The sequence below is a fragment of the Lissotriton vulgaris genome, chromosome 2_2 (assembly GCF_964263255.1).
Source record: "Lissotriton vulgaris chromosome 2_2, aLisVul1.2, whole genome shotgun sequence".
Lineage (NCBI taxonomy): Eukaryota > Metazoa > Chordata > Amphibia > Caudata > Salamandridae > Lissotriton > Lissotriton vulgaris.
In genome coordinates, this window is record NC_141688.1 from 174,689,571 (window position 1) to 174,711,936 (window position 22,366).

Here is a 22,366-nt window from a genome sequence, read left to right on the forward strand (position 1 = left end):
TGTTCTTAATTACCAGGTAAATTCAATGTTTTAGTCCTGATGATGATCCCTATTAATTTGAGCTTGGGATTGAAACGACGTCGACAAATTGATTAGTGCCACTAGTTTCTATTCTACATATGACTAATGTGGGTACTATGTGGGTTAGCTTGCCTCATTGTATGACCAAATCAAGCTCCCATTGCTTAAACTGCTGCCTGTGTCTTTTTGTATTGTATGCTTATTGTTTTCTGTTCCCCTTCTTTTCTAAAATTTCGGGTGCAGGATTGTGTCCCGCTATATTTTTTGTGTACCTATTGTAACAAAGATTGCTCTTATTTTGAAAATTAAAAATGTTCTGTCTGGCAGGGCATTGAAAAGAATAGAGTACCCATTAAGGCCTATATTATATATATATATATATTTTTGTTTATGCGTGTTTTACTATGGACCACTGTTCTAAAAAATAATCGATTCCTGAGGTCCCTAGTTACTTTTTGGCACCCTTGTTTCCTAAAAAAGTCTGAATCAATAATGCCATACTGTATTAACAAAAACTCCCACCCCACCTTTGTCCTTTTACTATAGGCTAATATAAGCTCTATGGGCTACCCACTGCTATACATACAAATCAAACCTTTGTTTATATTATTTTTCATTTTATTATTTTGTTTAATTTATTTATTGCTTTTGTCTATGAGAAAACGTGTTGTCTAATATTTGTTTTGATTATACAAAAGTTAAAAACATATTAGTGAAACCACCAAACTTTATTAAAGTGCAAAAATATATTTGTATAGTAGTAGTAGTAGTTCAAAATTAGCTTTATTCAACTTTTGTTGCAAAATCATAAAAGCACAGGTATCACAACATATTAAATAGAGCATTTAAAAAGTTTAAAAGAAGACAATCGCCATATATTTACACAATATATTTATACAATAAAAAACGATCGTGTCCAGCAACTATTGAAACTTTCCTGTTAATTCATAGAGGGCAAATCGAACAATACCCATACTACATATAGCTATCGCCATACGTTTTCAAAGGCTAAGGTTAAACCCTGAGAGAACAATTAATTTAATTTACTGATTTTTTTTTTTATTCAATAAGAATGTCCACATTAAAAACAAAAAGGTAAAAGCAACAATTTACATACATTGTGGCGTACATTACCCCAATCCTAAAGTGTTCCTAAGATCAATCAAGTTTCTCAGGTAAGAGAAAACCGCTTTTACCACTTCAAGAACCTCTTCCTAGGGGTCGCATAGTGTTTACAAAAAAGGATAGATTGAAAGTTAGATGGGACGGATGTGTCATCACATGAACACTTCCGTAATAGTTTTGAACAATCATTACAATTAGGAAAGGTTTTCAAGCGATAGAATGTATCTGCCCGGAACCTAGTCAACAGCATTCTCGCGTAAGGGCTAGCTTCCATCAGAAGGTATGGTTGTATGCCTACGCATTGATTTAGATTCTGATTTTCCAGGACTGTATGTTTGTCCTTTTCTACCAACCATCTTTTGTGGTCAAAAAACTCCAGAATATGTTTTTTAAGTGTGCGTTTTGATACTTTTTCTAAACAAATAGGGTTATTATAATATTCTTTATGCCCTATGTCAGAGGCAATGGTTTTAATAAAATGTAACCACTTAATGTTAGCAGTCCCATCTAGCGTCAGACAGTCCATAACAATGTCTCTGTTTAGGGACGTTTCTGGGGTAACCCAAATTTTGTGCCATAAGAGCAGAGGTGATGATTTAATCGTGTCCTCTACAAGCGGTATCCCCAGTTCGCTGTGAATGAAAAAGGTAGACATGGATTTGTGGGCAGCCAGTAAATAACGAATAAAATCGTTTTCGGCTCGTTGGATCTGATCTGCATTAACAATCCCCCAAATCCCAGCACCATAGGTACCAGTAGGGATACATTTTGCTTTATAAATTTGAAGTAATTCCTTCACTGGACGCCCACTCTGTTTCCTCGAAAAGTTTATCAAGGCACCATTTGCCCTGCTAATAGACAGTTTTCTGGCGAAGACTGCCTCTTTCCAACTCCCCCTACTGTCAAAAGTGACTCCTAAATAGTAAAAGCTATCCGTATTTTTAATTTTATCTCTCCCCAGATGGATTGCCTTGCTGTGTTTTCTGGAATTACTGCATGTCATAGAATAGGTTTTAGAGACATTGATCAGTAACCCACGGGCCTTCATGTATTCTGAGAATTCAGCCCTTTGTAGGCCGATGACGGTACGAGACATTATTGCTGCATCATCAGCGAACAAAAGGATGGGGATGGGTGTTCCACCAACAGCGGGGTAATCAAACTGAAGGTTTCTAAGGTGTTGTCCCACGCTGTTGATGTATAGGGTGAAAAGAAAAGGTGCGAAAATGCATCCTTGACGCACACCTCTTTTGATATTAAATTTCTCAGAGCAAACCCCCCCTCTCCCATAGCGTACCCTAGACCCCGCTTCCCTCTATAATTCTCTAATAAATGAAAGAAGCTGATGGTCTATGCCCATATCTCTAAGCGTCTTCCATAGTGTGGAATGATCCACACAGTCAAATGCAGAGCTGAGGTCTATAAATGTGATGAATAGACTTTCCTTATTAGCTTGAGTATATTTGGCAGTCAACAACGCCAAATTTAGACCCTGTTCTATTGTACCCTTTCCACTGCGGAAACCGTATTGGAGATTTGTAATAATATTATTATCCTCTACCCAGACTTGGAGTCTATTCAGAATGATTCTACCCGCTACCTTCATCAAGGTATCCAAAAGGGATATCGGTCGATAGCAGACTGGATTGTTCCTATCCCCCTTTTTGAAGATGGGTACAACCACCGCTTCCGGCCAGGTAGAGATAAAACCCGCTGCGTTTGCACAATTTAGAACATTAGTTAATAGGGGCGAAGCCTTAGTGACCTCAGCATGCTCAAAGACGACCCCCAGCGGAACGGGATTTAATGACTCCTGGATATCCAGGGCATTCTCGTTCTCACGGGCGGTCGAATTGTTTTTATATAGGTTAGTGAAGTGAGCAACCCAGATTTACCTGGGTATAGCTATATCAATAATGTCTGTTTCCCTTACTGACAGAAAAGGGGCGTTTACAGCTCTCCAGAAAGCTATATTATCTTTTTTTTAAACAAGCATCATGGAGATTCTGCCAGATTTCAGCTTTTAACTCTTTTTTCCTTCTCGCTATTGCAGCCCTATACAATTTCCGAGTCTGTCTTACCAATGACATTGTTCTGGGGATTTCGTGTAAAGCCCTTTTCAAATTCTGGGGCGCCTTTGTACAATTTTTAGCGAACCAACTCTTCGCTTTGTCGGTACGAGTTTTGAAGTCTCTAGTCAGCATTTTGTTAATTTCAGATGTTATTTCTCCGAAGGCCTCAAGGACTTGCTCATTACTTATAGGCAGTGAAAGGCAAATTTTAAGCTGGTCATAGGTTTTAATAACCAGTTTGTGCAAAAAGGTTTTTGTATCTACTTTTGCCCAGTTAATAAGATAGCCATTGGTACTAGCCAGATTTATTGAGGTGTTATAAATTACACCCAGGGTCGGCTCTCCTCCCTTTTTTGCCAGACAGAAAGAGATAGGGTAGTGATCGCTGTAGACAGCATCTAGTGTTTCCCATGACAACACTAGGGACCGATGTCTGGAGGATAGAAGGGTAAAGTCAATTAGAGAGTTGACCCCTCTCCCATTAAATGGTGGTTTAAAAGGTGCCAGTGGCAAACAATTTTTATTAATGTAGCCCAAATCAAACTCGTGTGTCAGGGAATTCAACAAATCCCCTAACCTAGGATGACTAAAATAGGTTGGTATGTCTTCCCTGTCCTCGGCCAGATGACAAGTGCCTGTAACATAACTGGTACAGGGACAACAGTTAAAATCACCAACCCATAAAAGGGCCAAATCCCCGTCGCCATTCTTTTCTAGGTCCCCGTAAACATCTTCTGAGACTCGATGTAAGCTCCTCCCATTGTGACACATGGGCGTTGTTATAAAAATTTATAATAGCAATGTTCTTAACACCCATCCATCTGACTATCACAATCTGGTAGCACTCTGCCGAAATGAACTTAGTCGTTTTAATCCCTGATGCGATTGAAATATAGGTGCATAGGCCCCCTTTATTTCTACCATGGGTACTCATTTTGGCAGGGGTATTATAGGTTTGGTATCCAAGTAAATGAATACCATGGGCCGTCCAGGTTTCCTGGAAACACAAAATATTGTGATTATTTATAATCTCACACCAATCTGAGCGATCCACCTTATCTTTAAGACCAGCTATATTCCAGGAAATGATTGTCTGGCCCTTCTCGGTGTTCCTAGCAATAGAATCTATCTGACCCTCCCTTGCACAGTTCTTTAAGTCACCTTTTCCCCTGCCTGTTATGTCATTGACAGGGCCTTACGGTATATCATGCTCCTTCTCGTACTCTTCAGTTGAGTTTGTGAGTCAATCGACCCCCTCTAAACCAGAAAGAGGGGCAAAGCGATTTGAGGTTACAATATTTATCCTGGGGGTAAGTCTATGCAGTGTGGTTGTCCCTTTGAATTTAAGTCCTGATGTAATCTTCCTGTTCATGCATGTGATTATTACTGCCTTGTGATTTATCTCTTCCTTCCCTGTGTTTTGTCGGTTCAGGTGCTACCTTTGTAGTCTCTTTTGCAGGGATGCTACCAAGTGCAGAGGGCAATTTTTCTGCGTGGTTTGCAGATTTAGTTAACTTCAGTATTTTTAGTGGGATGGGTGGGGTAATGTCAGGCCTTTTTACTGATAGTTCCTTAATTAGGTTTGTATTAGTAATACCAATTTCTTGAATGGACCCCAATTGCTCTGCCATTCTTCTTACCCTCTCTATGAGTGGTAGCAGTAAAGATTTAACCAATTGCTCTATATTGGACATAAGATCATGATGTACATTTACTGATGAGTTGTCTTTATCAGTTACATTCCTTATGGGGCCGATATGTTCATTAGGACTTCTAGTTAATTTAGGAGTTTTTGCTCGGGTAGTTTTTTGATTCTTTCTGCCACGTTTCCTTTTAGTAGGGGGGCCAGGGGCAGATATTTTTATCTTGGGCTTCTTTTTAAGGGACTTACTAGGTGTCACTAATATTTGCTCTTCCGTAGAGGTATCAGTTTGAGATTATGTGGTGATATTTATATGGATTGTTTCCCTACTTTGAACTTGTGACTCTGTAAGATCTTGTAACTGTGGGGGAATGCCAATATCACTTGATTAATTTGTTCCAAGGTGCATGATTCGATGGAGTAGTTACTAACTGTATATGGCCCAGGGATGAAAGTTTCTTTAGCAGTTCAGAGGACAGTCGTCGCTCAGTGAACTCAATTTTGCGTTCTAAAACTGAGGCAGCCCTAGTGATGATATGGTCTAATGTCCCACTCACTGACCCTCCTGCCATGGATATTCTTCCTGTTTTTAACCAAGTGTCCATATTAGATGTTTTAACTATAACTAATAATATATCGCAAAAATACAAAGTCCTACTTTCTAACCATACAGCACACTGGTAGGTACACAAGCTAGCTCAAGGATGCGGTCTAGTGACAATAGATTGAAAACACCAAATAAAAGAGGGGTGGCCCAGCCCAGTCTCGGCCAGCCCCGGATGGCCACAGACGGTACGTGGTAATGCTGCTGCCTTTAAACACCTGTGGAGGGCGTGGCGGGGAGGTGTCTTCCAGCCCACGTGGCTTGTGGGCTGTGAAGTTTTGCCTCCCTCCCGGCCGCTGTTGCCCCCACCAACGAGCGTTTCCCGCGAAGCGGGAAACGTGAGAAGTAAATCAAAGTTCCTGCAGGGAGCGAGTACTTCCTCCTGATCGTAGCCCCCGGTGAAGTCCAAAGGTAATCCGCTTTTCGCTGTGTCTCTTTCAATATACATATCATATTTATATAAGACTTACATCATGGATAAATAACATTTACAAACATATTTCACAATATAGCCTTATAGCCGGCTGCCGATTGCTATACAAGTTGTTATAGGCCCTTTACCAGAGTTAAACGGCCGAAGCTACGGGGTATAGCCCAGGGCAAAAGGGCTGTAATAATTTCAGAACATTACACCCCCTAGAGATTGAGTGTTTCAAAATAAAAAGTGAGAAACAGAAAGACAAACATTAGAATGTTGGAGTAGAAGTCTTATACCAGCCATTATAAGCCTGGAGCCACTTCATTGTCTTCAATGGAGCGCTCAACATTCCAATGTTCTCAATACATTTTTTGACTAGAACTCAGTCATTTCTAGAAATGACATAATATCATCCTTTGACTGAAGCACTATTGCATTTTTCTTTCAGCGTAATTCCATCATTGCTAGTGTTATGCCCAAGTAAGTGGCATTTTGAATGGCACTTTCTAATTTCTACCATAAGTCCTTTTTCCCCATAAATACCCATTACTTTACACAATTTTGCATCATGATGTTTTTTTGTCATATCGAGCTGATGCGCAACTTGTCAATGCTGAAATGAAGCTGTCTTCAAATAACGGAAAAGGTAGTCAGGAACTTCCTCAAATGTCTTTAGAAATGTTTAAAAAACATTTTTTTATAGTTTTACTATCACAAGAAACCAGTACTTGCCAACACTGTTGGTGTCCAGAACTATGTGTACTGCCCTCTGATCTTTCAGTCCCAGAACTAATGGGCTTTCCACAGCAGCATATAACTTGCACCATCCCATCCTGCCTTTAACCTTAAAAAGAAGTGATCTATAACCCAGGATATCTATTCTTTCGCCAGGATACCTTTCAGTGCTTATTTTGGATGGATCTAGATGTCTCACAATTATTTGAATACATTCATAATTTCAAATTTTTTATGGCAATGATCATGTAAGGCATTCCTGCCACCAAAAGTTAGTCAACACAAAGGTATGTTGCGAGCACTCCCTGTCATGTTCATGACAACTACTGTCTGAACGGGCAATGGCTGGATTTCCATAGCACCCTCACCGAAGACTGACATAGCCGCATTCTCAGCTGTGAACCTGACTGTGTTCTAGTTTTGTTCCTGTGTAACCATTGCAAGTGCCCCACCACACCACTCTCCAAGCACTTTGCCATTCAAGAAGTACATTTGAATAAATTTGCCAAGTGGCAATGATACCAAGCTACGAATAGCTACGAATAGTTTGTTTAAGAGTGGTTGCAGCTCTCTACTTCTTTCCTTTTCTGTATTGATTTTCCCTTCAGATATTTTGTCCACAGTTTCATCATAGTTTGTGTTAGAAGGTTATAAAATTTCTTTTGCACACCTTTTAGACAATTCAGCTCATTTTCACAAGAGCTGTTATGTCTTTTACAGAAGAATGCATTCTGGCCCAAAGTACCTCTCGAATGCTTTGGTACTTTATATGCATGGGAACTTGCTCCAGCATAAATGTGTCATGTGATGTAGCAAACCGTAGTTCAATGCTAGATTTTTAACACAGACAAATTTCCATCTATTGTCCCACTTGCTTCTGCTGAAAAACGTTATAGCGCAGAACTGCAAGACATACAATTGAGGTAAATGTTCATCAACGTTATGAATGGCATTGGCAGAAACATTAGTGCCCTCTGTACTTCATTCTTACTTTTGCATCTGATTGTAAATCCTTAGTCCTCCAAGCCCTAAACTATGCAACAGTAGGTGTTTTTTAATTTCAGATAACAATTCCTTCCAGTTATCTTTGATCGTTCCGATATAATTAAAAAAAATCTTTCTATTCAGACCATGACATAAGTGGGTGGTGGCGAAAGAAATTCTTTAGGTGGGTTTAAGTTTGTGTGAGGAGCAGTACTGCTGGTCCAACAACTCTAAGTATCCTATAAATAATAGTAGAAATAAACAACTTGCCTAATAGTAAGGTACTAAAGGCTACACGTATTATGGGGTTGCGTCGCTTTAGCACCATGCAATGGGTTCCATCTGTGATTTATCGAGCAATACAAGGCCACTTTATGTGGCTCTGAGTGACTTGGTAAATCCACAGTAATGCAACAAAGCGCAAATTGCTTGTCGCATTACTCTGCCCCGAATGCGTTTTATAGGTGGTGCGTGAGTGTTCATATGTAGCACACCCATGAATTTTGATGCATTCCCACATTTTCCATAAGTGGCAGACCTGGGAATGCATCAATAGTGCTACGCCTCCCGGGTGAGGGAAAATGAAAGCCATATGTTATTTCTCCTCGATTTTAACTCTTTCTACGTGTGCAGCATTCTGTGTTCTGTATTTTGCACTCCACATGGAAAGAGGAAAATACCTCATGGGATTGCTTTTGTGTTGTAAGGTAAACCTACCTGCACAAAATCTATCCTGCTTATAACTCAGGCAAAACTGTGCCTGTTTTGGCGCTGAGAAAAGAAAGAAATGCACCACATTATGCTAATATGATGCATTCCTGTCCATTCTTTGTCATGCAGCGCAACAATTGTTCAAGTACAATCACACTAATCAGAAAAGTTATTCCCAAAATGACCGCTAGATGTCACCCTCGTCACATAAAATGACCTCATTTTCATGTTACTCAATTTCGGTGTCATGTGTTTGATGAAAAAGGTGGGGCTGGGGGACGATTCCATTGGGACTCTGCATATTAATTTCCTGGTCTCAGATGTTGTGTCAGCCTGACCCTTTGGGTTCTTTCCTTGAGGAAGGAACAGGTCCATTATACTCTTTTCCAACTTGGGTATGACTGGCGGATATCGTGTTTAATACTCTAAATGTCAAGGCACTGCTCCTTGTCAGCTACAAGGAGATGTCACACGTCTAGGGCATTAAATCTTCACTGTCACTCTCTACCAAGGTTCCCACAGTGATGTTCTGATATTATGGCTGCAGGTTGGTCACCTTGTACCTGCTGCCTGATATTGTAAAACAGCGATAACCATGTCTGACTCAGTAGTCAGTGGGAACAACATTCCCTTTCTTAGCCCTGTCTTGATTTTGCTACTCCTATACTATAGCTTTTTGGAGATTCGCAATCGAAATTCGACGGGCCTCAGGTTTTATGTCTGGCAGGGCTCTAAGTGGGCCGAGTCTCACCGGTGCTGAGCACTGGCGGTTTTTAGGTCTCGCGACCTATCAATGCGCGCAAGCGCATTGAGCGGAGCAAGAATTCAAGTGTTCAAAATCCTCGTCAAACCAAGGGCTTCTTGGTGCGGTGTTCTTTAAGTTCACGTGAATCACGTGACCAAACAAGCACGCGCATCAGCCTCCCTCCCTCCTAATTGCATTTTTTAACGGCCGCACAGCACTTCAAAGGGCTTCGCCGAGAGTGCGCTCTGCGGCTTCTCCTCCCCTAATTAATCATGGCTGGCCGGCCGTACTTTCAGTTTCCCAGCCACTCATCCTGTTCACGCACCCGTTCTCTCTCATTTCACGTCTTCGCTATTGTCACGCATTTACCTTTTTTACCCTACTTTCCCTCATCACTCCTCACATGTATCTTTTTTTCTGTCGTTTTGTCTCCCTGTCTCTCACTGTCTGTTCATCATCCCCTCTACTCCAGTTCCTCTCTACCTTTCTTTTCACATCTCCAAGTATCAGCTCTTCTCTCCTGTCTTTGCTCTTGTATTTTCAAGTGTATGATCTCGGTGCAACAGCTCGATGTTTAGGAAACCTTGTGCAAAATGCCAAGTAGTGTCAGAGTTGATTTTAAGAGGTCTTGTTTTTTTGGTGTAACTGTTCGTCTGATGTCATTGGGGGCGTGGCTTCAATGTTTTTACTTATGCGACATCTCGACCACCATCCTGGACCTTCTGGGCTTACGTCCTCTGGAAGCTGCTGCACAGCACGCATTGGATGGTTGGAGGGTCCATCTGTAACTGCCTTTCTTTAATTAACTGTATTGGTATTTGTAATGTTAACACGTGATGGTTCGTGAACGAGACACTTATCTCAAGAGTTTACACAAAAAAACACTTTATTAGCGTGCACTTTTGTAATGCCACGTCGAATTACACTTATTCGGTCAGGCAAACACAAAGTATCTAAGGGGGTCACACGAGCGATACAATCTTTTGGTAAACTTTTACCACAGCTCTTAAAGTGTAGCTCACCCACTTAAAACTTTGCAAATGCCGAGCCAGATGGAATAATGCAGCACGTTCCTACCAGAGTTCATATATTTAATGCGCCCTCGTTGCATTTCATTCAACCTTGGAAATACAAAAGTCAAAGCGGCAAAATGTGCTTTTTACATTTCTTTATAGCTGTATATTTACACACTCACGCTTTTATAAGCATTCTGCGTGAAAGGGATATGCATGGTGGTTTGATCATTTATAAACATTACCCTTTAAAGCTTTTTTTTGTTTTTTACATACCATTACATTTTTTAGAGGCTGTATAAAAAAAAACTTTGCAGTGCATCTAAAAGACTGACGTAGTAAGTGAACTTTTATTACATATGCTCAGTTTGCTTATTCTGATATTTTAAACAACTTCAATAAATCACATCTATACGCATCCAAGTGTGTCTAACTTTTGTCCAACTGAACAATAATGCCAGGAGCGGCAAACTAGTGGTCTGAATATCTACGGGATTACAAGTTTCACTGGGAGAATTTTGTCACCAGCACTTTTTTTTTGAAGCCAACTGTATTACAATGCTATAAAGAAGAGAAAAGATACGTTATACACAAGGAAACCCAACCAAGTTGCTTATACAGCGTAAATAGAGCGAGGGAAAACTTTTTTACAAAAACAAAAATAAGCCCAGCGCTCTTAAGAAATCAATTATTCTTCCCGAATTTCTGACAAAATATTCACGTGGTGCGAGCGAGAAGAGATCGTGAGAGTTGATCAGTGAAAAACTCTCAGATGTTTATTGTTTTTACAGTTTTGGCAGACAGAAGGGCCAGGCGCGGTCTAAAGTGCTAAGCCAGGGGCCTTGCAGTATTTGCTCACTTATGACCACACTTTCTTATAATTTACAAATTCATCTACATCTTCCCTTGTACAAAGCAGCAAAAACCTTAAAAAAGACATAGCAATCGCATCTCAAGACGCTTCATAGGAGTGGGTCTTTTGGACAGAAAAATACATTAAAAAACCACAACAAAGCCCATTTGTTTGTGCCTCAGCAGAGGAGACATTTTGAGCGAACGGAGAATGCCCGTAGTTTTAGTGGCGCTGAGGAGTTTATAAATAGCGCCTGAGAGTCAACCTCCCACTCCGAGTCCTGCTTCCTTCACCTGTTTCTGTGTTTAGCTTTTGTTAATCAGGATATTTTACACCGAGTGTAAGATCCCCCACCCCCGTTTCCTTCCTAAACTCTACATTCTGTACCCCCTCCCACACCCAACCACGCACGCTGCTGAAGTGCCACGGTATTCATTAACACTTTCAGTGCTAAAGATTGGGTTTCTCTTTTTCCAAAAGGCTAAGTTTGCCATCTGAGAGGAAAGAAAGGGGCATTGTTGTTCTGCTCAAGTGCCCCCTCCCAGACACGCAGGCCTGGCTTGGGGCGTAAACTTCAAACACCCCTCGTACTCCAGTTGTTGAAATGACAAACTGGGCCTGCCTGATTGAATGACAGTGGGCGAGGCAGTGACAGCTTTCCCTTCCAATCGATACCCGAGATCCAGGCGTGAATGGTGCAGTCAAATGTTTGAATCAGGACTCACTTTCCCGAAGTTTGCACTGGGCAGTAACAACCCTTTTTATTTACAACATTAAGAAATAGCAGAGAAGTGGTATATTGGCCCAAGAGCATCAAGGCTCTTTAGCCGAGCACCAGTTACATTACACAAAGTCATGGCGTTTTTAAAGCACGGGTAAATAAAGTGATTTGCCCAGGATCACAGGATGTTGAGCTGTAACCGGTACTCGAACCTGGTTCCCTGGTTCAAAAACTGGCAGGTCCGTCTTTTACGCCACATCTGCTCAGTATTTACTTTAAACGCTAAATTAATAGAACTGTCATTCTAAGATGCTTGGCAAGCCTCACAGTAGGTTGCTTAACATCAGGGAGACTGTGCAGGCCTGCCAAGCCTCTCTGGGGCCCATAAATATCCTTCTTTTGTAGGACACAACATGGCCACGCCCCATTCAGTAAATGCATTTCTCACACAAAGTACGCACTGTCCTCGCATGTGATCCTCTGTATTAGAAGCCACATTTCATGTGACACATCTCATCCCGTTGGCTGCATGCACTCAGACAAGAACCCGGCCCCAATCTACACTGCCTGCTTCACGCTTCCAAGTGCAGATTTTCAGTTTTCCGGGAATCCCGAAGCTTACTGGAGTGTCCCTGGAAAAGTAGGGGTGAACTCCCTTTATGTTTATGCCAAGGCATGTCCTCCTACCCAGACCGGTGAGCGTCATGCACACGGAAGTGAGTTTACATTAGTGCAAATGCACGTCAGGGTTTCTCTAAAATATTTTTGACCTATGCAAAAACCCTCATCTTTATTATTTGGGTTTCCAAAGTCAGTAGCTCTGTCCGCTACGCCACACCCTCACCCACCCAGCTCTCCCCTATCTGTTTCCTCCTCTACCCCACCTTTCCATGGTCTCTGCCTCTCTCCCCACATGTTTTCTCTTTTTTATTTGCCCTTCTAAATGTTTCCTCTTTTCCACCTCCTCTGCACCGCCCTCAGCATATTTCTGCATCTTTTTCACGCCTTTCTCTGCCCCATCTTATCTTAGTCTTTTCTCTCAACTTTCACCATCTGTTCTTCCTCTCTCTCAGCTGTCCGACCATGCTTTCCCCCTTTTCTCACTGTTCACTCTCACTGTTCCAACACTCGGGCTCTCCATCTCTGTTGATATCCTTCCGTCCTCCTTTCTCACCATCATTTCTCACTCAGTTTCACTCTCTAGCAGTGCAACAGTCTGTGAACTCTAATTCTATGTCCATAAGCACAGCGCTGCTCCTGGCACCATCATTCAAGGTCAGCTGTCACATTCTGCTGGGGGGGGGGGGTGTAGGTTTGCTAGTTTTTTCATCATTAAATACATTAAAGATGTGAATGTTTGCTCAATACTCCAATGTGTAATACAACTACAGAACATAAATCTATTTTGGCTTGCACTTCTGTCAGCTGTATATTTTATAATCGTGCGCCCTCCTCAGATGGGTCTGTAAAAAGGACCTTTAGTCCTGAATTTAGACCCTTTGGCCTGAATTTATACTATCACAGCTGCAGTTTTTCTACAGAAATTTACCAGTGCTCTGCAGAATGTCAGTGAGGAAAGTCAGATGTGATAATTATAAATTGGTATTCAATGTTGGGTCAGAATTTCAATGTGTTATGTACGGATGTCATGAATGCATTTCACTATTTGATACGCGTGCATCATTCTTATATACTTTGTCGTACAAAATGTAGTAGATTCTATTTACACATCTTTCCGGGTACTCGTAGTGGACAGTTATTCCACATTTTATCATGCTGGGGTGCTATTGATTTCATGCACATCTTTCTGCAGCTAATACCTTGTTTCTACGAAGTTCAGTCCGGAAATGTGCATTTTGTTAATTAGTGGGTTGGGTTGTCATTGTGATATGTTTGTTAAAGTGGTGTAACAAACTGTGGAGAGGAGTCCCTTGCACTCCCAAATCTTCATAAGGCTGATCTAAATTTTAGACTCCTTAAATGGTAGGGCTCCATTGCACCCCAGAAGCTTAATCGTCCTCACTCTACCACTCTACCGCCCTCACTCTACCACTCTACTGCCCTCACTCTACCACTCTACCGCCCTCACTCTACCGCCCTCACTCTACCACCCTCACTCTACCACAATACCGCCCTCACTCTACCGCCCTCACTCTACCACTCTACCGCCCTCACTCTACCGCCCTCACTCTACCACCCTCACTCTACCACAATACCGCCCTCACTCTACCGCCCTCACTCTACCACTCTACCGCCCTCACTCTACCGCCCTCACTCTACCACTCTACCGCCCTCACTCTACCACTCTATCGCCCTCCCTCTATCGCCCTCCCTCTGTCGCCCTCCCTCTATTGCCCCCCCTCTATCACCCTCCCTCTATCTATCTATCACACTCACTCTATCTATTGAACCACAACAGCATCACTCATCACCACCACAGCATCACTCAGGGGCACCACAGCATCACTCAGGGGCACCACAACATCACTATGCGCTACAACAGCACCACTGCACACCACAGCATCACTCGTTGCCACCACATCACTCAGCGCCACCACAGCATCAATCTGTGCAACCATTCAACAACAACTGGTTCAAATATGTTCTGTCAATGTTTCAAGCTTTATTACAAAATATCATAAAAAGATGTTACATTTTTTCACTTCTGTTCTTGGATTTTCGTCACAATAAAATACACTGAACATAATCTTCACAAAAGTTATTTACAAAAGTTTAAGCTATTGCCATTATAAAATACAATACCTTTTATTTAAGTATTAATTATTTAAAAAAGTTAAAAGCCATTGTTATTTGTAATATCAATATATCTAAGTCACGTAAATACGACACATATTGCATTACAAATGCTATAGGTGTCCCATTTGCAAAAGTTAAAACTATTGGCATTGTAAATGACAAAGCTATTAATTTTGCTATTTTCAAAACCAACACATAAATACAAAAATTGTCATTTACAATACCAATAGGTCAAACTTTCCTAATGCAAGACCTATTGGCAACGCCAGTGCTTGTTCAAAAGGGGCCTTAAACCGGGTCTCTATCAGACTCTGTTTGTTGCCCTGGCAGAGGCGGTCTGTTTTTTTCGGACCGCAGTGACAACAGGCGTGTCATGAGTGCGTGCTCCCATTGCTCACTTCTCACTAGTGGAGAAGTTATGGCATGACGACATGCCAGGTTAGCTTTGTAAGGGAAGGGAAATCCTTTCAAGAGAGTCATTTTCTCTCTCGATTTCCCTTCTCTATTTCAAATCCAGGAGTAGCAACATTGTCGCGATGTCGCCAGGGCTTTAAGTGGAAGCTTTTTCAGTATTATATACAAGCCATAGTTGCTGCTTGTTTATCTTATGCAACTAACAACCATTGACAAAGCCAATAGTCCTGACTTGTTGTAGGTATGATGATGTGTCTTGTTGTATCATATATCTGGATGCAACGACAGAAACAGCAAAATACAAGTCAGGCAGCACACTATGCTAAGCACAGATTTTTAAGTTACATGTTTTAAGCCACGCCCTTAATTACATTGGCTACGCCACTTTGAGAGACCCCCCCTCCCCCTCAGTTTTTTCATCCCACTTAAAGCCCTGATGTCTGGTACCCTGGAAAATTGCTGCTGCGGTCGGTAGTGGGAGTACCTGCCGGGCGGTGACGTAGGGAGGGGCTGGGTGGGGGTTAGTAATCTATGGTTTATGGAGCTTTACTGGTAAGTAAACATATAAATAAATAAAACTAATTTTGTTGCGTGCACTGCATCGCATTTGGGGATGCAGTGCACGCAATTAAATTTGTTTAATTTATTTATATATTTACTTACCTGTAAAGCTCCGTAATCCATAGTTTACTACCCCCAACCCTGCCCCTACCCCTCCCCATGTCACCGCCCAGCAGGTACTCCCACTACCGACCGCGGCTGGAAGATTGTAATGGTCATAGATACTGCACCAAACTTCAAGAGGACATCTATACAAATATAAATGTTAGCAGACTCACAGGACAGGCTTACTATTGTTCGATCTGTGACTACCTCTTTATTCCAGCAAGTGGCTCAAGGAATTGATTTTACCATATTGTTAGTGTCAACTTACAATAGGACTGCACCGATTCTATAGACGTTGTCATTCGATGATACCTCAGTCCCATGTCCTTGTAACTGAATAGAAAGTACTTGATTTGTTAAACACTCCCCACTGTGCCATGCTTTGTGCTCAATTGCGACAATTTAGTTTGGCCCTTAGTGATTCCATGAGGGTAAAAATAAGTGAACCACAAATGGATATTCCTTGTTCACATCACTCTTTGGATATTGGAGCTGGGCTTGTACTGGTGCCCTTCGCCTGTTTGGGATCATATTTTAAATAGTGTGGCGAAGAATACAAGGGGTGGTTTCATGTATTCACACTTCTCTTTCAGGGTGTCTCTTAGCCACACGTGTGCAGGGTGGCAGAGACACTGGACACGCCCAGGACGTGGAGGATACCACATTGGCGATTATGATGTCAGGGGTGATTAAATTTGATTGTGTAAGGACTATAAGTATCTCAGAATCTTACCTGTAATCAGCGGCGTAGCCTGGGTTGCCAGCTCCCGGGCAAGGCTAGTATTGTGCCTCCTAACCCGTGCCGGGGTGTAAAATTTTAAAAGAAAAACAGAACAAAGCGTAACATGGTACACTGCACACCAAAGTGTTCTCGTGGGCACAAAACCAAGCAAATGTGAAAGGGAACTTCACGCTGTAACAACCCATGGCATATCAATAGCCTGGTCTATTTTAAAGGAATCTGTTCTTTCTCGTAATGCTTGTATGTACACTGAGTGACAAGCGCTGGTGCACAAAGAGACAACGCGTAGGGTACGCGTGTTAGGAGAATGCGAGAGAGCCGTTTGAGTGTGAATGCTCAATGCAGAATATGAGTCTATTCAGGTCAGAGAGAGGGCACTGCATAAAGAAACACGTGGCGCTGCACTATGCAGCACATTGCATTGTGTATTGCAGTACAGAAGAATAGACTGCACAGTGCGCGGGACTGCAGCACAAAACACTGGACTAGGCAATGTGCAAGGCATGACGTAGTAGTAGGACACATGGGTATGGGAGGGCAAAATGTTACACCTGTGCGTAATGTAAATTCTATGCAACCTAGAGTGTGTGGCTGGCTAGTCTGAGAGTGAGACTGCACGTAGAAGAATGTGGGACTGGACAGACAAGTACATTGGACTAGTCTGGACAGTGCAGAATGTGGTCTTTGGCCCCTCGGAAGAAAGAATAAGCTACTTAGGATGTGGCTATGCATTAAGTGTCTTTCTGTACATCTCTGCACATTGGATAACACAGGCACTGAGTGTGGGACTGGGTAGCACATTGGGCAGGAGAATAGTGAACTATGTATCACAGAAGAGGGACAAACAGCCTTATTCATGAAGGGGCCGTTTTGCGAGCCCCTAATAGCGAATCATAGCGATTCGCTATTAAGGACTCGCAAAACGGTAATCATGTAGGAATCGCATAATAAAATGCGATTCCTACTGATTCCTTATTTGCGATTAGCAAATTGCTAATCGCAAATAAGGAATAACTCGCCATTCATTCCTATGGGCCAAAAGGCCCATAGGAATGAATGGGCAGTATTCCTTATTTGCGATTAGCAATTAGCTAATCGCAAATAAGATTGCGATTTGAAGGGTGCCAGGGGTGTCCACAGGACACCCTGTAGCACCCCTCAAATGATCTGTGACACAGGTGTTGCACACACACATGTCCAAAGGACATGTGTGTGTGTAACATGCAACTCAGAAAAATGCATTTAAATGCATTTTTCTGAGTTTTCGCAATTTACCGCGAGGTCTGACCTCGCGGTAAATTGCGCCTAGAAATAGCGAAATCGCAAATTGAAATAGGATGTTGAATAGCATTTAAGGAATCTCAAATAGAGATTCCTTAAATGTCATTTCCTCGCACATTTGCGACATCGCAATTAGCGATTTTTGCTTTTGGGATGCTGAATCCCAAAAGCAAAAATCGCACTCGCAAAGGGCCGGATTCTCAGAATCCGGCCCTTTGCGAGCCGATTTAGCCTTCATGAATAAGGCTGATAGTTACATAGAATGGTAGAATGGTAGACTGCTTACTGCGAAATGTGGGACTATGCAGCTTGGAATTTGGGACCGGGTTGCTTCGAATGTGTGATTGTGCAAAACAAAACGTGAAACTGGGCACCACAGGATGGGACCACAGTGTTAACCCATGCAGAATGTAAACCCAGTGCAGAGATCGTGACTTCCTGGTAGTGGATGAAGACTTGCAGAGCAAAGACCTTCGGACTGGGCTGCATAGAATGTGGGGCCCACACTCCCAAGATGGAAAGCCTCCTGTGCAGTGGATTACAGCGGTGTGTGCAGCAACGTATGTGGTCCTGGAAAAGACCGAATGAGTGAACAGTGTTACTCCGCAGCAGAGCGTACACCCAGTGCCGGATCCATTGATTTGATAGAACTACAGGTTCATTTATTATTTTATGGCGACGGTATAATTTTAAGATCTAATGGAAATATCAACTTACATCACGGAGCTGTTTTATGTCTGGCGACATTCGCACACATAACGATTTAGATATTTTGCGGAGTTATTTGAGGTAGGCAGTGGTAACTCTTGTCTGTGTGCCAGGACTTTAAATGGGCTGGGTCTCACCGGTACTGAGCACCGGCAGTTTTTTAAAGGAGGCCTGGAAATGGGTCTCTATCTGGTTCTGTTTTGTGCCCTAGCACAGGCGGTCCGTTTTTTTTCCGGACTGCAGTGACAGCAGGCACATGGATGTGCTCTGATCACACTGCTCACTTCTCACTAGTCTGGGCTGCTCACACTGCTCACTTCGCATTAGTGGAGAAGTTACGGCATGAAATTATGCCAGGTGAGCGTTGTAGGGGAAGGGAAATTATTTAAAGAGAGTCATTTTCTATCTGGATTTCTCTTCTCTTTTTGAAACTCAGGAGCAGCAACACTGTTGTGGTGTCACCTGGGCTTAAGTGGAAGCGTTTTCAATATTATAAACAAGCCATAGTTGCTGCTATTAATCTTATGCAACTAATAACCATTGATAAAGCCAATAGTCCTTGATTGTAGGTATGATGTTACTTATTGTATCATATATCTGAATGCACTGACAGAAACAGCAAAATACAAGTCGGGCGTGTAGTGTCCTAGCTGACACTGTAGGCTTAACCATGTAAGCCTACACTAAACACCCACCCACCACTAATGTCACGGGGCACGTGACATCAGTCAATAAAGGGAGCCGAGCGCACGTGCTCGTGGCTCACTAACCCACTACCTAACTGGTGTCCGTGTCGCAGTCCTTCCACCATGTGTGCCTAGGGCCCCACGATTTTACAATGGCGACGAGGGAGTGGATCGAACTCCACGCGACGCAGCCACGGCTGAAAGGGGAGGAGAATGCTGCCCGTGTGAAGGGCACCCCCCGGTGAGGTGGCGCCGGCCGCCGAGTGGCCCGAAGAGTGTGTGCCATGCCCCGGGCCTAGCGTCGACGAAAAGCAGACCGGCCAGAGCCCAACTGCACCGGCCGCAATTGTGCCCCAAGCGGACCGATCGGAGCCCACCCGAGTCGGCCGAAGCAGCAGTGACCCCCACTGGAGCGGAGTGCTGACCGGCCAGAGCCCACCCGCCACGGCCGCGGCAGGAGAAAAGGCCCGTAGGCTGGAGGTGAGCCCGGGAACTGCGAATGGCCCCGGGAGGTCGCGTATGCCAGGAGCGATCCCCCCTATGACTGCACATAAGCGGAGCCCACCCGCATGGTCAGGCGCCCCGCCGGGCGTGAAGCAGCCGAAAATAAACTTTAAACAGCAGTGCCAGCGGAGCCCACCCGCAGCCTGCCTGCAGCGTCTGCTGTCCCCTGCCGCGCCGCGCGTTTGACGAGAGGCGGCCGCGGCGAGGGTGAAAGAGATTTAAGTACAGCAAGGCCAGCGGAGCCCACCCGCGGCCTGCCTGAGGTGACTTAACGCCCCACGAACAATAATTACAGCAAGGCGGGGAGAAGAAAGTGAATGCCAGCGGGGCCGGACTGCAACGACGCCGGCCGCCGCTGCCTACCCCCGAAAGAAAGTGCGAGGAGCCAGGGCCGACCCTCAAAGGACATCCAGCAGCAAGCGGAGCCCACCCGCGTTGCTCGAGACACGACCGGATATGGCCCACAGCACCCCCTGCCCGCGCTAGGACTATGTGAGGCTGGCGGGCAGGGAGAGCAAAGAAACTGCAGAGAATCACCGCTGCCGGGGGAAAAGCACACTGCCCTCACCTCCGGGTCCCCCAGCAGAAGAAACAGATGCCTGCAAGCGGGCAAAGCCGCTAAAATGTGAAGGGGTCTGCAAATGCGGTGATGCAAGTTGACAAGCACACACGCGCAGCACCCTGCAGCCCCCCCCCCCCTTCGCACCATAAGGACTGTGAGGCTGGTATCCCACTGCCCCCATGCTGGAATTAAAAGGAAAAACAAGGAAGTTGAGACTTACCTCTGCCCAGCAGTAACTTCTGACCCCTCCTCTCCTGCCCACTCCATAACAGCAGGTCCAGCTAGCTGGGGCAGCAACAGAAAATTTCAGGAAGGAAGAAAAACCACGGAGCTGAATCCAAGAAGGGCATATTCGAGATGGACAAAGCAACACTGCCATCTAGTGACGAAATGCAGCAATCACAGCCTGGAAGAGATTCACCCAGCAAACAAGCACAAGACACAACAAGGGAAAGCCTACATAGGTAAAGCAAGCCTGCAGTGACGCCGACGAAGACGGAGACCCATCATCCCTGCTGAAGTGACGCCTGTGGCCACAGGTGCTCACCGCAATCGCAGAAGACAACCTCACGCTGGACGGAGAGGAAGAGTCATCACGTCTACCGCAAGCAGCAAGATCCAAAGGCAACCGATGGAAGAGCGGAAGTGTACCCCGGACGCGGACCGTACAGGACAGCGCCTAACAGTAAGGAAGCCACAACCGAAGTACCAGAAGACGTGCGAGGCAAGTACCCAAGTGTGAAGAAGAAAAGTGCGACAAGCAAGTGGAAGAGCGACAACGCCAAAGAAATAAAAGCGCAAGGAACAAAGCTACACTGAAGATGTATCACAACGGTACCAAGTGAGGCCAGAACTTGCCACTGCAATGCACACTGACGTGCAACGGAAGAGTAACACAAAGTTACCCCGCAGCCAAAAGGAGGCGAAGCAACCAAGCACGGTCAACGCCCCAAGAAGCTAAAGAGCCTCACCGGAAGCGAGCACGAGAAGTGCATCCACTGGAGAAGGTCCAAAGAGCGGTGAAGTAACCCTCCGGAAAAAGCAGAGCACTGAGAGCGCAGGAGAAACTGCGCCAACGCAAAAGCACTGCAGCAGAAGCAAATAGCGATCCCAACGATCGCGGATAGCGAGAAGACTCACGAAGAGGAAGCTGTCCACCCCATCTGGTAGCAAAGAAGATCGCCCAAGAGAAAAGGATGATCCGACAAGCCATAGGGGCGCCCAAACAAAAGCCGATCACCCAAAATGGTCGCCACAGAAGAAAGAAGAAATTCTGCCAAGTCAGGATGAAGATGTCCTACCGTAAGACGTCCGTCAACTGAGAGATCAGGAGAATGTCTGAAAGAAGACCCTAGGAGACGGACGCAACACTTACAAAAAAAGAAGTAAAAGGAGGCAAGAGAGAAGATCGTAATGACCGGTCCAGTCACCGAAGAGTGGAGAGAAGACCGTGTCCTAATGACAGGACAAGACCAGACGGAAACAGGCGGAGTGCACGCTGCTTGAAGAAGCCTGGTAAGCAAGACAAAGGAAGAAAGGTGACCGCACCGGGTTGCGAAATGGAGAAGAGAGAAGAGTGGCACGACGCCATGAAGAAAAGAACTAAAGGAAGAAGTCATGTGGCACGACGCCAAGAACATCTGGAATAGGTGAAGAGAGGTGTAACAAGTCCACACCCCTACAAGAAGAAGAAGAGGTGACACACCACAACATCGTGTACAGTGACCCACACTTCCAGGAGAACACTGAGAGCACCAAGAACAGAACAGCTACCCATTCACAAGATCCCAACGACCCGTGGACGGTAGGAGAGCACAGGCCGGACCGTTGGCAACACCCACCTTTGGGATTGAGCGGAAGTCTGGAAGCGGAGGGAGCTCAGATGGCCTGAATAAGGAGAACTGACCGATCCCCACCAGCCCGTGGAGATCCAAGGGGCAAAGGCCTCAGGGACACCGGTGGCAGAGGGTCCCGACACGAGAGATGGATCCATCGCCGTCTCACCTGCACGTCCCGGGGAGAAGAGGAACTTGTGCGCAAAGGAAGGAGTCAACTACTACCCTTCAGGTGGAGCTACGGACTTTGTGAGGTAGTACCCTCATCGTCTCCTCCATTCACACGCAGACTGTGGAGTTGGAGCAACGCTGTGGAATAATACCCAGCCTAGTGGAAACCTGACTCAAAGGGCCTCCGGTATATCTCGTGGCAGGAGAATACCCGCGAGAGGGGCATCCTAGTGAGAAGAATGTCCTTCAAACTCTACCCTTGCAATGTGAAGCCAAATTGCTGACAGTGAAGAAACCGACGGACCAGCAGAAGACAACGTCATCCTAGTCTAACATCTGGTCATCCTGTTTGATGCATCCTCAAAAGCCAGATCTCAGTGGACTGACCAACACATG